The 18140-nt window shown below is 50.4% G+C and overlaps 1 pseudogene; it reads left to right on the plus strand.

Annotated features, from left to right (window-relative positions):
* Positions 1-3556: 3556 nt before the first annotated feature.
* Positions 3557-10479, plus strand: LOC125622559 (mast cell protease 3-like; annotated as a pseudogene).
* Positions 10480-18140: the final 7661 nt, after the last annotated feature.

The raw sequence follows: 18140 nt of genomic DNA on the forward strand, positions 1-18140 counted from the left end.
ATGGATGTGTAGCCAATGATTTTAGTTGATTGGTCATTTATTGTGTCATGGTATGATCAATTAACATGTGATGTCATATATAACCTCTGTATGGTAAATAGAGTTACGTTATGGTAAATAGAAGGATAAGATGGATCAGTAGTTAGAGGGAATAGTTATGTATTACGTATCTAAAAGACTAGGTAAGGAGGGCTTAAATACAAGGCCTACAGGCTGAGGCCTGTAACATTTTAGCTGAGCCATACTACGCCACAGGCTTAAGAAATGCTTGACATAAGTAAGTGAACAAAGAATGACCCTATGCCACAAGGTTATAGGAAAAGATGTACCCGTGGGTGATAGATGATAGATGGATACTGCAGAATATTGGACAGATGGACATGGCAAATGAGAAGACAGATGCATGTTGCAGAAGAATGAATGGATGGATGGATGGATATTGCAAGAACATGGACAGATGGACATTGCAGAAGGATTGATGGAGGGGTGATTTGCAAAAGGATGACTGGATTGATTATGAATAGATGTTGAAGAAGATCGGGTGGATGGATGTGGCAGATAAGAAGACAGACAGCTGAATATTGAGAGGAAAGATGGGCAGAGAGCTCCTGGTGTTCCAGAGAAATGAACAAACAACCAGTTGAGCCTGCTGTGAGATCTCCCTCCAGTCAGAACTTACTCTTATTATTTTCCAAGTCTGCAGTCTCTGCCCTTGCCTTACAGATTCCATTCTATGTTTCTTCCCCACTATCTTTTAAAAATTCATATGGACTCCCTTTGCTGATATCCCAGTGCTTCCATATCCCATCAAACTCTGTAAGGATTTGCACGGAGCAGAGAAGGGGGTTCCCTAGCTCGTAGCTTTCTGCCATGTTAGATCATGATTCCTACAGAGGGCAGCTCACCTACTTACCAGATGAGTGGTCGGGGGTCACCAGTGTTGTCATCCGTTGGCTGTGTGTGTGTTTTCTGTGTGTGCTGCACCAGCTCTAGCCAGGTAGCCCGTACAGCAGATTTCTATCAAACTGTCCAAGAAGACCCCAGACTCGGTTCAGTGGCAAAGGCGCTCAGCCAGGTTTATTGCCAACAAAGCACAGTATTAGTGCCATATACGTACTAGAGGTACACTCAGTACCTGTATGCCCAAGACTATGGACTCGACTCCATGAGGGACTTTCTACTCCCCACTCAGCTGAACAGGGACACCCGCTCTGTGACCCCTCTTTTATACACCGACACAAACAAATTATGTATTGCCCCTCTGACGTGGTTAGTTACCACCCTTTACCTTGTACTTGGTGGTTTGCTCAAAACATCTCTATCCATCACCCTGTCATCCTGACCTTATCTTTAGGAGGGGTCGGTGTGTCCCTGTATCATCTTCAGGGAGTGTGTTTAACTTGTATGGGGGGTGTTTACCTTGTATTAGGATGTTCTGGCACGATCCTTCTGAAATGTGTTTGTGTGAACACTTAGTGCCTAGGAGTGCTTGTGTTTTTGCAATGACAGCCCTGGTCTTGGCAAGTTCATGTGTCGGATGGGGAACCTGCAAGCAGGCATCTGCTTAGTTACAGGTCCTCCTCATTTCCTCATTGCCTGACTCTTACTAACTTTACTTTATCTCAGCAGGGCCTGACTTAAATTCAGGCCTGAGGTCTAACACCAGGCTCCTTATAGCAGGCCTCATGTCTCAGGATCTCTTTTTTGACTACACCCTTCATGTCCATCCACCCCATCTATCAATCCATCCTGCCATCCGTCCCTCCTTCTCCCTACACATATGGAAGTCTCCATCCCTCCCTCCCCACACACCCTCTCCATCCATCCCCTGACTGTGTTACCCATGGCTGTAATATCTCAGCTTTGTTGGTTCCTTCACCTCCGCCATGTTTGCTTGTTAATTTCATTCTGTCTTCTGTCTGCCGGCATCAATGGAGTCTAGTGACATTCAGCCTTTGTCGGTGTTTAATTCCTTCCAGGGCCTTTAGAACCAGCCAGCGCTATCATAGACAGCCAGGCCGGCATGTGCAAAGCCACCTGCAGGAGTGAGATGTCTAAATCCCATTGACTTTCAGTGAGAGTTGGGCCCCTAGCACCCTGACCCCCCCCCTTTACAATTCCCCACCCATCCTGTCAATTCCTGGGGCCCAATCCCACATAAGCTCAGCGCCCAGCATCTCTCAATGGGGGATTATGGGGACATATTCAGAAGCACTGAACAAGCAATCTCCCCCTCCCCCCACGAGGACATATGGCCAGCTGCAGGTACACAGTGGAGTCCACTCAGCCCCTCACCCAGTGCAATGGGAGCAGCTCCTCATGAGATCCAGCCTCACCCTACACAGCCAGCCTTCATGTGAGGGTGGGTGGGAAATGGACATGGGGCCTTTCTCCTCCTTAGTTCCAATAAAGCCCTAGGATGGGGACTGGCTGACTCAGCAGCATAGGGAATGGGACATGGGGCCTTTCCCCTCTCGGAGTGCTGACTCTCCCATCCAAGACTGGCTGGCTCAGGGAGGCTGAGAATCAGATTAATTGTTTTTGCCCCGGTCCCCAGTCCAGGTATCTGTGGGAAGCAGTGGTGTCACAGAAGGGGGTATCTGGTCTCCCTGACCCACGTCCCTCCATCCAGCTCACATCCGCACTGCAGGGGAGGGGCAATTGGTAAGGATCAAGGGGCCAGGTTCCCACCAGAAGCTGAGCTGACTGTTGGTCAAACCATAGCTCCCACCAAAGCGGGGCGAGAGCTCAGACTCTGTTGTTAGCTTCTGAACCACTTCCCCCAGCTTCATTCCAGATGTGCACGGTACCCAGCAGTACACAGGTGCCAGGGGCACAATGGGGGTCCCATCTAGGTGTGTCCCCAGCTGTGCTTGGCCCCAGAATGGGCAACCCCCAGCTGGGCAGGGCGCCGGTGGCTCAGCTGTGGGGGGTGTCACCCAGTTGGGCCAGATCTTTTATCTTGCACCAGGCGTTTCCGGGAACAGAGATGGCCGAAGACCATTTGGTGGGTGGAAACATCACACTGAGGTGTCCCCCACACCCCCATCTCTGCTCCAGCCCAGGTGCCTGGAGGAAGAGGCCAACAAAGCCGGTTCAGCGGATGTCTCATCGTAGCCACATGCCCCAACAGGCATGTGAACAGACCAGGGGGTGGGGTGTATCAATGCAAGCTGCTTCAGGGCTCAGCTCTGCCTCAGATGTGCAACCACTCCAGGCTGGGCCAGTGCTAGGGTGTGTCACATCCTCAGCTTAGGAAGCCTCCAGACCTCAGAGGAACCTTCCTCCAGCTCCTTCACTGGTAAGCAAGGAGGGAGGGGGGGTGGCGTTGCTTTGCAGGAGAGCGGGCAAGCAAGTCTGTGAGCCTGTGACTGGTGAAGGCCCCAGCCAGACACAGGAGCCCTCCCCGTGCAGAGAGACGTTGAGATGAGGCTGAGTTAACCACAGCAAAGGTCTCAGACTGGACCCTTCCTCTTAGCAGCTGAGCCACTTCCCCGCACACAGCAGGGCACTGCCTAGGTGAGCGCAGCCCTGCGATGCCCATGGCCCCACCAGAATGGACTCAGGGGCTGAGGGGCCCCAGATGGCAGCTCCCCTTTACCACCCTCCCAACCAGCTGATGTGGTGAGAGGAGGGTCCAAGTGCTGAGACAGCAGGTCCCCCACCCACACCCCATAGCATATGACCTGAGGTTTCCTTCCTTGCATCCCCGGTGCCCAGCCAGGCCTGTAACTTGCCACCCAGGCAGATGCCCCCTCCCCAGCTGGGCCATGACAATGTCTCTCATACACCTGCTCCCCAGGGCTCAGGCTGGTGATTGGGGGGGGAGGGGCATAGTGGCCCCATTGTGCACAGCCCCCTGGGAGTTCAGGACCCCAGATATGCATGGCCCCTGACAACAGCACCCAATGTGCACAGGCCCAGGGATGCAGAGCCCAAGAAGTACATAACCCCAGGGTGTGCAGGGCCACCCAAAGTGTACAGCCTCCTGGGGTGTAGGGTCCCAGATATGCATAGCCCTGAGGGTAAGAGGACCCAGATGTGCACAGTCCCAGGAGTTCAGGAAGCCACATGTGCACAGCCCCCCAGGGGTTCAGGGCCCCATATCTGCTCAGTCTCCAGGGTTTTCAGGACCCCAGAGCCTCCAGGGGTACAGGGCTTCATATGTGCACATCCCCAGAGGCTCTAGGGCCCCAGATGTGCACTGTCCCAGGGGAGCAGGGGCCCAGATATGCATATCCCAAGGGTTTGCTTTCTGCTAGCTCTGCAGGGTGGCTGGTGGGTGCCTTATCCTATGTGTGAACTCCTTCCCGGCAGGATCCAGATACTGTGGTTTACCCTGAGCCAAGAGTCGCCTGGGGGGGGCCCAGCCCCTCCCTTTCTTTTTCCCCGGCCAGTCCTATAACTGACCCCAGAGGCAGATGCATCGTCAACTTCCCCCAACTCCCTCTGAGGATGCTGCTTCTGCTCCCCATGATCTTTCCCCTGCCCCCCTGGGGCTCAGGCTGGCGAGTACAGGAGAGGCTAGGCAACGCCGGCCTCACAGGGAACGGAGCCTGGCACTATCGGACCTGTCTGCAAACCTGGGCTCCTCCCCAGAGTCAGACGCTTCCACCAGGGCCAGTGGTCTGTCCCCAGCACCCAGCTGGAGTGCCATTGGGCCCAGGGCTAACAGCGTTTGCAGAACTGGCGAGCCTCAGGGCCGGGGGCGGTTGTCAGTGTGTGTGTGCCCAGGACAAAGCTGAGGTGCCCCAGAGCCATGGGGTCTGGGGGCATTGGTGTGTGCCCAGGATCCAGCTGGGGAGCTGTGGAGTCTGGGGGCAGGTGGGCAGGGAGCTAAAGGGGGAGGGGGAGAGGCGGGGCTTGATGCTACCATAATAAATTGCCTAAGAGGGAGGTGACAAAGAGAAACTCAGTAAGGGCTGATGTGAACGGCCAACTCCTAGACAGGAAATGCAGAGCGGTGCAGCCTGTGTGGTTAGAGCAGGGGGCTGGGAGCCAGGACTCCTGGGTTCAGTGTCCGGATCTGGAAGGGGAGTGGGTTCTAGTGGTTAGAGTGGGTGGCTGTGCGGGAGTCGAGCATCAGGACTCCTGGGTTCATTTTCTAATTCTACCCCACTCTGCACCCGTGATCTGGAGTGAGTCACTTTCCCACTGTGCCTGGATTTCCCAGTGTGTGAAATGGGGATGAGGATCCGTCCTGTGTCTGGCACGATGGGGGCCTGATCCTAGGCGGTGTCCGCACAGCACTCGGCACAACAGGGGCCCTGGTCTCGTCGGGGTCTGTGCCGCGCCGAGGACAATGAGGCCCTGATCTCGATCAGGGGAGGGGTTCAGCAGCTGGCTGGATTGGGGGCCTGAACTAACTCCTTCTCTTGGCGTCTCTGCCAGGGGAGAGCATTGGGCACGGGAAGCCTGGCCTCACGCCAGACCCTACATGGCCTTTGTGAAAATAGAGAGAGAAGCAAAGGGAGGAAACGTGTGGAGGGTTCCTCATCGGGGAGGATGTGGTGGTGACGGCGGCTCATTGCAACTGCAACTTTGGGAAAGGAATGCAAGAGCCCCTGCCCCTGAGCCAGCCAGCCCCCTTCCCAGGGACCAGGTCAAAGCCGGCACCCCTGGAGCACTGACTTCTGAACATTGAGCCTGAGTACAAGGCAGCATCTACACACACCCACTTTAGCGAGGTTACTGACTGAAGACCGTATCTACAGTATTGGCCTGTCTCCACTACTTGTTTCCCCTGGTTTCCTCCATGCTGCTGGGGGCCCAACTCATTGCAACAGATGAACCAGGGAGGCAGAAGATTGGGTATGTCGCCAGATCCCCCATCCAGAATACAATGACCTCATGCTGCTGCAGGTACAGCCCCATTTACATCATCCTGCCCCCAGTGACCTCATCTTGCTGCAGGGACCACCCTCATTCCATTACCCCACTGTGACGGCTTCCCCCTGGGGTGCCGCTTCGAACTGGGGTACCACTGAACCAGCCTGACCCACCAGTCTGGGCCCCCTTTATACTGTACTGCTGTGATAGGCTCCCAAGCCCCCTCCAGCATACATACAGGAAGGGACACACCCAGCTGCAGCCCTGCATGGGACGGCTCAGCTAAGGAATTACCCAGTACTCAAGTGCACACTCTCCTCTAGATGCTAAACCCAAGACTGTACCATCTTGCGCTGCCCAGCATAAGTTCATGAAATTCGCCCCCTCCCTCAATGTGGAGACAGATTGCACAGCTTTATAATTTATAAATTATAATTTCCACACACACACACTGGTTTTAGACAAAACAAGTTTATTAACTACAAAATATAGATTTGAAGTGATTATAAGGGATAGCAAACAGATCAAAGCAGATTACTTAGCAAATAAGACAAATATGCAATCTAAGCTTAATATACTAAAGAAACTGGTTACAAGTAGCAAATTCCCATCCTAAATGTTGTTTTAGGCAGATTGATGAGATTCTTGAAGGCCAGTTGCACTTGCCTACAGCTTAAACCTTCAGATATTTCATTCACAGGCTAGCCAACTTCTTGCCTGGACTCAATCCTGCTCCCCCCTGCTCCCCTCCCCTCCCCCACATTCAGTCTTTGTTTCTTAGATGTTTACAGCAGTCATCTTGAGGGGGGGGATTCAGTGAAGAACGAACCATGCCTATTTCACCTGCCTTAAATAGGTTTTACATATGGTGGGAATCCTTTGTCTTCCAGTGTGATTCCCACCCCTGGTCAGTGGAAAAATACTAATATTATCATGGAATCCATGACCAGGTGGCTTGATCACATGACCTTGCAGGCATAACATAAAGGCTGTTTGTAGCATCCCCAGGAAGGCTTGCCTAGGAAGAGATTAGCAACTTCTAAGATATAGTATTCTTCCTAATTCCCCTTGCCTGCCAGCAATCTAGACTGACTGCATTCTGTCTAGTGGGTGTTCCCCAGGTGTAAACACATTTGTAATAGGTGCATAGATAATAATCCTAACTTCAGATCCAAAACTGATACATGCATACTCATCCTTCCTGCTAACACCTCTCACTATCCAAATATGATAATCATGTTTCGTAAATCATAATCTTTCCAATGTTATCTCACATGCCTTATCTTGCACAAAAGATATCATAATTATGCCATACTCATATCATAATATTACTATGAAGAATATGTGGCGTAATGCCATCCCCGCCCCAGTGAATTCACACTGCTTCAGGTATGGCCCTCATCCCATCATCCCACCCCCTTGACCTCACACTGTGGCAGATACTGTCCCCATCCCATCACTCTGACCCCAGTGACCTCAAACTCCTTCAGGTACCACTTTCATTCCATCCACCCACCCCAAGTTACCACACACTGTGGCAGGTACCACCCCATCCCATCACCCTGCCCCCAGTGACCTCACACTGTGGCAGGTACCACACCCATTCCATCACCCCACCCTCAGTGACCTCACACATACTGCAGGTATCACTCCATCCCATCACCAAGCCCCCAGTGGGCATATGACATCACAGATTTGCACAGTTTTCATGGGGATGCCCCACCTGGTGCCATCTAGCCCCATCCCTCCATGACTGATCAATCCCCCAAAAGGAGTTTGCTTTCCCTTCTCTCTCTCTCCCATCACCGTGCAGGGACAAGGCTGAGCTGACCCAGACTGTGGGCACCATCCTTCTGTCCCAGAAGAAGGTGAAGAAGGGGGATGTATGCAGTGTGGCTGGCTGGGGCCAGATCAGTATCAAGACAAAAACCCAGCCCTCCCCAACCCTGCAGGAGGTGGAACTGATGATCACGACCAGGTGCATGTATCTGTCTCAGCCCTACCTCCATTATATCCCATCCAGGATGCTGTGCGTGGGGGATCCCCAGGAGAGGAAGGCACCATTCCTGGTAAGCGTGAGACAGGGGCACGCAGTGCCCCAGACAATGTGTTGCTAGAACAGGAGACCGACAGGGCTGGGCAGAATGGGGAGAGTCAGGATCCATGGTGAGCCAGGCAGATCCTGGGAACCAGGAATCAGAATTGGCCAGATCCTAGGAATAAGGATTAGAGGCTAGGAATCGGGGACAAGAACCAGGCAGTTCTTTCAAATGAGGAATGGATCCTAATAATTTGGGACAGGAACTGGCTAGATCACAGAAATCAAGGACAGAAATTGGCTGGATATTCAACAATCTCTAGAAATCAGAGAGAAGAATTAGCCACATCCTGGAAATCAGGGATGGAATTTAACAGTCAGGGAGAGATCCTAGAAATCATGGTTGGGAATCAGACGGATCCTAGGAGTCAGAGAGGGGTATTGCAGAATCAAAAACCCAGGGTGGATCAGTAGAAACCCAGGAGAAATCAGCATGAGATCCTAGAAATCAAGGGCACGAGTCAGCCAAATGCTGGAAATCAGGATTTGGAATCAGGGATGGGAACTGAGCAGGTTAAAGAAATTGGGGAAGGATGCTAGAAATCAGACACCGGAACTGGGCAGATCCTAGGAATCAGGAATGGGGATCATCTGGGTCCCTGGATCATGGGGTGGGAGTCCTGGGCACATCCTGGGAGTGACTTGATTGTGAGTCCTCAGAAAGCGAGGTACAGAGCCGGATTTTAGGACTGTGAATACAGAATGCAGCCTGCCCTTTGCTTGGACATCAGTAACCCCGCGCCTCCTTTTTAAGTCTCAGGGTGATTCCGGAGGGCCCCTGGTCTGTGATGGGAAGGCCACAGACATCGTCTCCCATGGCAGTAGTGACTGGACAACTTTTAGTGTGTTTACCAGTGTGGAAGAAAAACGCAATCTTCACTCTTAGGTTGTTTGCAACAAGTCAGAGACAATTTATTCTCAAGCAATTGCAAGGGGGAGAGAGCGCACGGACAGGGATTCCCCCTTCCTAGGCAGGTCTCCGCCTGATAAACAATTAGGGCAAGCATTTATACCTTTTGTTACATACAATAATGATCAACTGCTGCGTCTTGTTTATACATGTTCCTTCCTGAGATCTTACTTTTTCTCAGCAGTTCCTGCGACGGTCTAAGTTCCATTCTTATCTAACACAAGGTCAAAACAGCACCTCTTACAGGTTTCCCCCTCGCTTCCCACTCGCCCAGGCCCTGCCTTAAAGTCTCGTGTTATTAGAGTTAGAGCTAGCCTGACTCTTGCTCTATTCCTAAGAAAACTAAGATGTCTGCCTCCAAATCCCCTTTATCCCTTTTTTACTTCCACACGCCCCTCGTTTGTGCTTCTAGCACGACTCTCAGTCTCAAACCTCCCTTTTTATCAAAACTTGTATTTCTGGTTCTAGATCAAATGACTCAGCCCCAGGGGCTTCGGTTGGATGCAATGACAACGCCTAGTTAGTATGAACATGGAAGGTGTGATTATTATTACGTCCTTTACAACAATAACATAATCCTAAACTAAACAACAGCAATAAAAGCATTAACATTTCCATTGTAATAATATGATGGGGTTCTTTTACAGCCTTAGTTACATAGCACAATGCCTCATAATTAGTACATAACATAGACACTTTATAGGCTGTATGAAAGGCATATTTTTCAATCTGATATATATTTTGAAGCATATGAATTTGACCTTGTAATTCAGAGATTTCCCAGGCCTCTGGTAGGAATGAAAGCAAATTTTGGAACCGGTCAGGTACTAGGCAGTCCAATTAAAGGGAATCTGAAACCTAAGGGCTGATTGTAGGGTTCTATCCACAGGCCATCCATGATATGATTGCCTGCAGCCGTGGTGAGATTAAAATGTATGTCTTGCAAAGTGGTGGCCTTACCATACACACAACTGTTATTAGCTTGGAAGAGCAGGTGTCCTGTCAGGGTAGTTCCTTGTCCCATATCTTCCCAGCAGACGTTGTCATGAACAGTGACAACTTCCCCTGGCTTCAGCTTTTGTACACACTGAAGCTGTGGGGGTTCTAAAGGCCAGAGCGCCCATTGACTCCCTATCCCTACCCAAATATTGAGTATTATTTCAGGAGCACGGACTATAAATCGGTTGGTCATACCAGGTAGTTTAATTTCCCAAATGTCTCAGTGAATTATTCAATCCCACATGCATCCTTCCCACGGACCCGGCAGGATTTGGTATGTGGGGGCCCCACATCTCTTCAATTGATCCGTATACGTGGAAGGAGCACTGCGAATGTCTGCACTTCCACCCAGAAAATCTCCAAGTACGTCTCCATGGCCACAGATTAGATGATACTCCTGAAGTATCTCTAAGGGCAGTGGGCCAAGCCTGATGCTCCAGATCGCTCCAAATGGCCGTGAGCTGGTCATTCAGGAAATCCTGAATTTCTGAACAAGCCAGATCCCACTGCAATACCTTTCCAGCCTCAGTGATATTTAGCACCATCGTTGTCAGAAGTTTCTGGGTCATTGAACTACTTCCATAACAGGCTCTACAAATACATGTGCTGGGTCAAGAAAACTGTGTGCAATCTGAATCCTTAGAGGGGAGCATCCATCTCTAGTGTGACTGGAGAGATAGCTGGCTATTGCAGGTGTCCTGTCAGGGTAGTTCCTTGTCCCATATCTTCCCAGCAGACGTTGTCATGAACAGTGACAACTTCCCCTGGCTTCAGCTTTTGTACACACTGAAGCTGTGGGGGTTCTAAAGGCCAGAGCGCCCATTGACTCCCTATCCCTACCCAAATATTGAGTATTATTTCAGGAGCACGGACTATAAATCGGTTGGTCATACCAGGTAGTTTAATTTCCCAAATGTCTCAGTGAATTATTCAATCCCACATGCATCCTTCCCACGGACCCGGCAGGATTTGGTATGTGGGGGCCCCACATCTCTTCAATTGATCCGTATACGTGGAAGGAGCACTGCGAATGTCTGCACTTCCACCCAGAAAATCTCCAAGTACGTCTCCATGGCCACAGATTAGATGATACTCCTGAAGTATCTCTAAGGGCAGTGGGCCAAGCCTGATGCTCCAGATCGCTCCAAATGGCCGTGAGCTGGTCATTCAGGAAATCCTGAATTTCTGAACAAGCCAGATCCCACTGCAATACCTTTCCAGCCTCAGTGATATTTAGCACCATCGTTGTCAGAAGTTTCTGGGTCATTGAACTACTTCCATAACAGGCTCTACAAATACATGTGCTGGGTCAAGAAAACTGTGTGCAATCTGAATCCTTAGAGGGGAGCATCCATCTCTAGTGTGACTGGAGAGATAGCTGGCTATTGCAGATGGATGGATGGATGGACAGATGGATGGATGTGTAGCCAATGATTTTAGTTGATTGCTCATTTATTCTGTGATGTTATGATTAACTAACACGTTATGCCGTACATAATCTTTCTATGCTGAATAGAATTAAACTGTAGGATTACAGAAATATAAGATTGATCAGTAGTTAGAAGTGATAATTTGGTATTAGGTATCTAAATAAGTGGGGCTGAAATGCAAGGCCTACAGGCTGAGGCCTGTAAGATAGTAGTTTAGTCACACTAGGCCATAGGCTTAAGAAATGCTTGACATAAGTAACTGACGAAAGAATGACCTTATGCCACAAGATTAAAGGAAAGGATGTACCCAGGGGTGATATTGCGAAAAATTAACATTAAAAGTAATTTTTTACTTACAAGATTCCTGGTAGTGATATTTTTCTAACACACGCCCTAACCACAGGCTGCAGTACGTGCCTAAATGCTAATGAGGAAGTCAGAATCACATTATAAGAAGAGGGAGCTCAGATTAGGAAAATTGAGTTCCCTGTGGGAAACCCCAGCATGAACCATCCCTCTACTGATGACCGTTTGGCCAGCCAGCTATCAGACCTTAAGAATATCATTAAGAATCGGAGTGTAACTATATATGTAATGTGTGCCTAGGTCTCTATAGAATTTCTACATGCTTGGGTAATCATAACTTTAACTGTAACTTTATCAAACTTGTAAAACAGACTAGACCTTGCCCTTGTGAAATGTGTGTGTGGTCACTACCATTGGTCTTTATGTGATCCTAGAGACTCTAAATCTGAAGCAAGTAGCAGAGGTGACTTTCACTCTGTGAGCTTGAAACTGTAGCCACTAGAGCCAAACTAATGGTGATGTTACACTACAGTACAAAATTCACTTGAAGTAAAATAAAAAGGCTACAGATGGATGACTATTTCCAAAGGGTAGATGGAGAGCTGGATGGATGGATATTGGGGATGGATGGATAAAAATGGTAGTAGATGAGAAGACTGCTGGATATTGCGGAAGGATGGGTGAACAGATGATGGATAGATACTGCGGAACCATGGATGGATGGCAGACGAGAAGGCAGACAGATGGATATTGCAGAAGGATGGATGATGGATAGATATTGTAAGAGGAGGGATGAATGAATGATGGATAGATGTTGAAGCAGGATGTAGGGAGGGAGGCAGGGAGGGAGGGAGGGATGGATGTGGGAGATAAGAAGACGAACAGCTGGATATTGCAAAGGAAAGATGGACAGAGAAATGAACAACCAGTCGAGCCTGCTGAGAGATCTCCCTCCAGGCAGAACTTACTCTTATTATTTTCCAACGCTACAGTCTCTGCCCTAGCCGTACAGATTCCATTCTATGTTTCTTCCCTACTATCTTTTTAAAATTAATATGGACTTTCTTTGCTGGCAACCCAGTGCATCCATATCTCATCAAACTCTGTGCGGATTCGCAGGGAGGGGATAAGGTGGTTTCTAGTTTGTAGCTTTCTGTTATATTATAATGTGATTCCTACAGAGGACAGATCACCTACTTACCAGATCAGCAGTCGGGGTCACCAGTGTTGTCAGTTGTTGGCTGCATGTGTGTTTTCTGTGTGTGCTTTGCTGGCTCTGGCCAGATAGCCCGTACAGCAGACTTCAATCCAAGTCCCCAAGAAGGCCACAGACTCGGTTCAGTGGCGAAGACGCTCGGCCAGATTTATTGCTGACAATGGGCTCAGCTCGCTGAGGGGGGGGGGACACCCCTTCTGTGATCCCGCCTTTTATACACTGATACAAACAAATTGCCCCTCTGACGTGGTCAGTTACCACCCTTTACCTTGTACATGTTGGTTCACTCAAAACATCTCTATCCATCACCCTGTCATCCTGACCGTATCTTTAGATGGGGTCGGTGTGTCTTTGTGTCACCTTCAGGGAGTGTGTTTCCCTTGTATAAGGATGTTCTGGCATGTGTTTACATGACTGCTTAGTGCCTAGGAGTGCTTGTGTTTTTGCAACATCAGCCCTTCTAGCAGGCCTCCTATCTCAGGATCTGTCTTTTAACTGCACCCTCCATATCCACCCACCCTTTCTATCTATCTCTCCCTCCCTCCCCCACACGCGCACCACCCACCCACTCCCTGAATGGGTTAATCATTGCTCAGCTCTTCTGGCACCTTCACCTTCACTGGGTTTTCTTGTTAATTTCACTCCCAGTCCTCCAGCTGCTGGAGCCTAGTGATGTTCAGTCTCCATGGGTATATAATTCCTTTCAGGGCCTTTAGAACTGGTCGCCGCTATCGCAGACAGCCCGGCTGGGATGTTCGAAGCCTCCTGCAGGAGTGAGTTATCAAAATCCCATTGATATTCAGTAGGATCCTAACACCCTGACATCCCTTTACAACCGCAGCCCATCCTGTCAAGTGCTGGGCTCAGTCCCATGGAAGCTCAGCACCCAGCACCTCCCAACTGGGGAATATGGGGAGATTTTCATAAGAGTCAAACATGCAATGGCCCCCCAAAAAACATATGGCCAGGAGCACGTACATACTGAAGTCCACTCAGCCCCCAACCCAGTGCAATGGGAACAGTTCCCCATGGGATCCAGCCTCTTGCTACACAGCTACACTTCATGTGAGGATGGGTGGGAAATGGATATGGGGCCTTTCCCCTCTAGGGGGCATCAGCTCCAATAAAGCCCCAGGACGAGGAATGGCTGGCTCCAGGGTGGTGGGAAATGGGTCGGGGGGGCTTTCCCCTCTAAGGGGCACCAACACCCATCCAAGGCTGGCTGGCTCAGGGGGTTTGAGAATCAGATTCACTGTTTCTGCCCCTGTCCCTAGTCTGGGTGTCTGTGGGAAGCACTGCTGTCACAGAAGGGGGGGAGGGTCTAGTCTCCCTGACCCAAGTCTCTTACCCCATCTCACACCCACGCTGCGGGGGTGGCGGAAGCATTGAGAAGGATCAAGGGGCCAGATTCCCACCAAAAGCTGAGCTGAATCTTGGTCAAACCATGGCTCCCACCACAGTAACACCAAGCCAGGGTGAGAGCTCAGACTCTGTTAGCTGCTGAGCAACCTCCCGCAGCTGCGCTGCAGATGTGCGTGGTGTCCAGCAGTGCATGGCTGCCAGGGGCACAAGGTGGGTCCCAGATAGGTGTGGTCCCAGCTTAGCTTTATTCTTTCTCTCCCCCCGCGCATTACATTCTCCAACAGATAAAAGGAATACACTGGCTTTGTTTAACATTCTTATTTACCAATTTCTAGCTACTGCATTCCTTGCTCTCGGGCCTTGAGCCCAGTCCTGGGAGGCTTCCCACGGTTCATGTCCTCTGGGCGAGATTCCAAGGTTCATGCCCTTGAGAGGAGCTGTGTGTGCACAGCTCCTACACAACACTCCGGGTGTGCCCTGAATGTTGCCGAGTGCCTGAACCTTGTATGAACGCTACAGGGGGGCGTGACCCAGCCAACCTTGATCTCCCCGCCCCACCCAGCCCCTGTGGTGGGTGTGACGCAATCCCCAAGGTGCAGCCTGGGACTCTGGGACCGCTGTGCCCCCTTAACTCTCTCCAGCCTGGGCTGTCTCTCACAGTGCTTTGCTAGTGACCAGCAGCAATCCCCTCCAGGCGCTGTGATCACTCAGCACAACCGCATGTGGCGCCCCACCCCCAGCTAGACGGCATGAGTGCTCCCAGAGCCACTCATGAATCACACAGAGAAAGGCACCAGAGCCAGATCCCCCCAGCTCCCAGCACTGTACCCCAGGAACATACTGTCTTGCACAGCTCAAGACGAGCAATGCAAGGCACCAGAGCCAGATCCCCCCAGCTCCCAGCACTGTACCCCAGGAACATACTGTCTTGCACAGCTCAAGACGAGCAATGCAGATTTATTAATTGGTTCACCACTTCATCAAGGGAAAGTGGATAACAAACATGAGCAGATTTGCCCCACACTTCACATACTCAGCCAGGTTTATTGCCGACAAAGCATGGTATTAGTGCCGTATACAGGCAACAGGTACACGAATACATGTACTCCCGTGACAATGGACTCAGCTCAGTGAGGGTCGCTCCTCCCTCAGCCAGACTCCACACTCCCTCTGTGACCCCCCACTTTTATACACTGACACAAACAAGTTATGTATTGCCCCTCTGACGTGGCTTTACCATGTACCTGTTGGTTCGATCAAAACACCTCTATCCATCATGCTGTCATCTTGACCTTATCTTTAGCAGGGGTCAGTGTCTCCCTAGCTCGCAGGCAGTGTGTTTAACTTTTACGAGGGGTGTTCTGGCACGATCTTTCTGAAATGTGTTTACATGAATACTTAGTGCCTAGGAGTGCTTGTGATTTTGCCACCCCAGCCCTGTCCTTGGCAAGTTCATGTATCGGATAGTGAACCTGCAAGCAGGCATCTGCTTAGTTACAGGGCTTCACTTTTGCTTGTTGCCTGAATCTTGCAAATTTTACTTTATCTCAGCAGGGCCTGACTTTAGTTCAGGCCTTAGATTTTACACCAGGCCCCTTATAGCAGGCCTCATGTCTCAGGATCTCTTTCTCCTACATCCTCCATGTCCATCCACACCGTTCGATCTCTCCATCCTGCCATCCATCGCTCCCTCTCTCCCTGTGCATATGCAAGTCTCCATCCCTCCCTCCCTCCCTCCCCACCACCCCCTGCAACAACTGACAGTGTTACCCATTGCTGTAGTATGTCACCTCTGCCATGTTTGCTTGTTACTTTCACTCCCTGTCCTCTAGCTGCCAGCATCAGTGGAGTGTTGTGACATTCAGCCTTCTTCAGTGTTTAATTCCTTCCAGGGCCTTTAGAACTGACCACTGCTATTACAGGATGCAGCCCCCAAGAGGAGTTTGATTTCTCTTCTCTCTCTCTCCCATCACAGCTGAGGGACAAGGCCAAGCTGACCCAGACTGTGGGCACCATCTCCCTGTCCCAGAAGAAGGTGAAGAAGGGGGCAGTGTGCAGCGTGGCTGGCTAGGGCCAGACTAGTGTCAAAACAAACGACAAGCCCTCCCTGGCCCTGCAGGAGGTGGCACTGATGGTCGTGGGCAAAAAATGTGTCTTTCTCGGCCCTATCTGCACTATGAACCGTCCAGGATGCTGTGCATGGAGGACCCCCAGGAGAGGAAGTCGCCATTCCTGGTAAGTTTGGGACAGGGGCACGCGGCACCTGGGGCAAGGTGCTGCTAGAACAGGAGACTGACAGGGCTGGGCAGAATGGGGAGAGTCAGGCTCCATGGTGAGCCAGGCAGATCCTGGCAATCAGGAACTGGAACTGGCCAGATCCTAGGAATCAGGAATGGAATCTGGAAATCAGGGACAGGAACCAGTCAGATCTTTCAAACGAGGAATGGATCTGAATAATTTGGGACAGGAACAGGCTAGATCATAGAAATCAGGGACAGAAATCGGCTGGATGCTTGAAATGTTCTAGAAATCAAGGACAAAAGTCAGCCACATCCCTTAAATCAGGGAAGGATCTTAATAGTGAGGGACAGATCCTAGAAATCAGGTTTGGGAATCAGCTGGATCCTAGGAGAGATATTATGGGAATTGGTGAATGAAGAAAACGATCTGGAGGATGGTGTGGATTGCACTCTTAGCAAATTTGCGGATGATACTAAACTGGGAGGAGTGGTAGATACGCTGGAGGGGAGGGATAGGATACAGAAAGACCTAGACAAATTGGAGGATTGGGCCAAAAGAAATCTGATGAGGTTCAATAAGGATAAGTGCAGGGTCCTGCACTTAGGACGGAAGAACCCAATGCACAGCTACAGACTAGGGACCGAATGGCTAGGCAGCAGTTCTGCGGAAAAGGACCTAGGGGTGACAGTGGATGAGAAGCTGGATATGAGTCAGCAGTGTGCCCTTGTTGCCAAGAAGGCCAATGGCATTTTGGGATGTATAAGTAGGGGCATAGCGAGCAGATCGAGGGACGTGATCGTTCCCCTCTATTCGACATTGGTGAGGCCTCATCTGGAGTACTGTGTCCAGTTTTGGGCCCCACACTTCAAGAAGGATGTGGATAAATTGGAGAGAGTCCAGCGAAGGGCAACAAAAATGATTAGGGGACTGGAACACATGAGTTATGAGGAGAGGCTGAGGGAGCTGGGATTGTTTAGCCTGCAGAAGAGAAGAATGAGGGGGGATTTGATAGCTGCTTTCAACTACCTGAAAGGGGGTTCCAAAGAGGATGGCTCTAGACTGTTCTCAATGGTAGCAGATGACAGAACGAGGAGTAATGGTCTCAAGTTGCAGTGGGGGAGGTTTAGATTGGATATTAGGAAAAACTTTTTCACTAAGAGGGTGGTGAAACACTGGAATGCGTTACCTAGGGAGGTGGTAGAATCTCCTTCCTTAGAGGTTTTTAAGGTCAGGCTTGACAGAGCCCTGGCTGGGATGATTTAACTGGGAATTGGTCCTGCTTTTGAGCAGGGGGTTGGACTAGATGACCTTCTGGGGTCCCTTCCAACCCTGATATTCTATGATTCTATGATTCTAAGAACCCAGGGGTGGATCTGAGAAATCAACAGGAGTTCCTAGTAATTGAGGGCAGGAGTCAACCAGATGCTAGAAATCAGGATTCAGAATCAGGGATGGGAACCGAGCAGCTTAAAGAAATTGGGGATGGATGCTAGAAATCAGAAACTGGAACTTGGAAAGTCCGAGAAATCAGGGACAGGGGTCTGCTGCATCCCTGGACCGTGGAGTGGGAGCCCTGGGCACGTCCTGGGAGTGACTTGACCGTGAGTCCCAAGGAAGTGGGGTACAGAGCTGGATTTCAGGACCGTGAATACAGAATGCAGCCTGCCCTTTGCTTGGACATCAGTAACCCTGCACCTGATGTTTGCTTCTCAGGGTGACTCTGGGGGTCCCCTGGGCTGTGATGGGAAG

This window comes from Caretta caretta, chromosome 13, assembly GCF_965140235.1.
Source record: "Caretta caretta isolate rCarCar2 chromosome 13, rCarCar1.hap1, whole genome shotgun sequence".
Taxonomy (NCBI): domain Eukaryota; kingdom Metazoa; phylum Chordata; order Testudines; family Cheloniidae; genus Caretta; species Caretta caretta.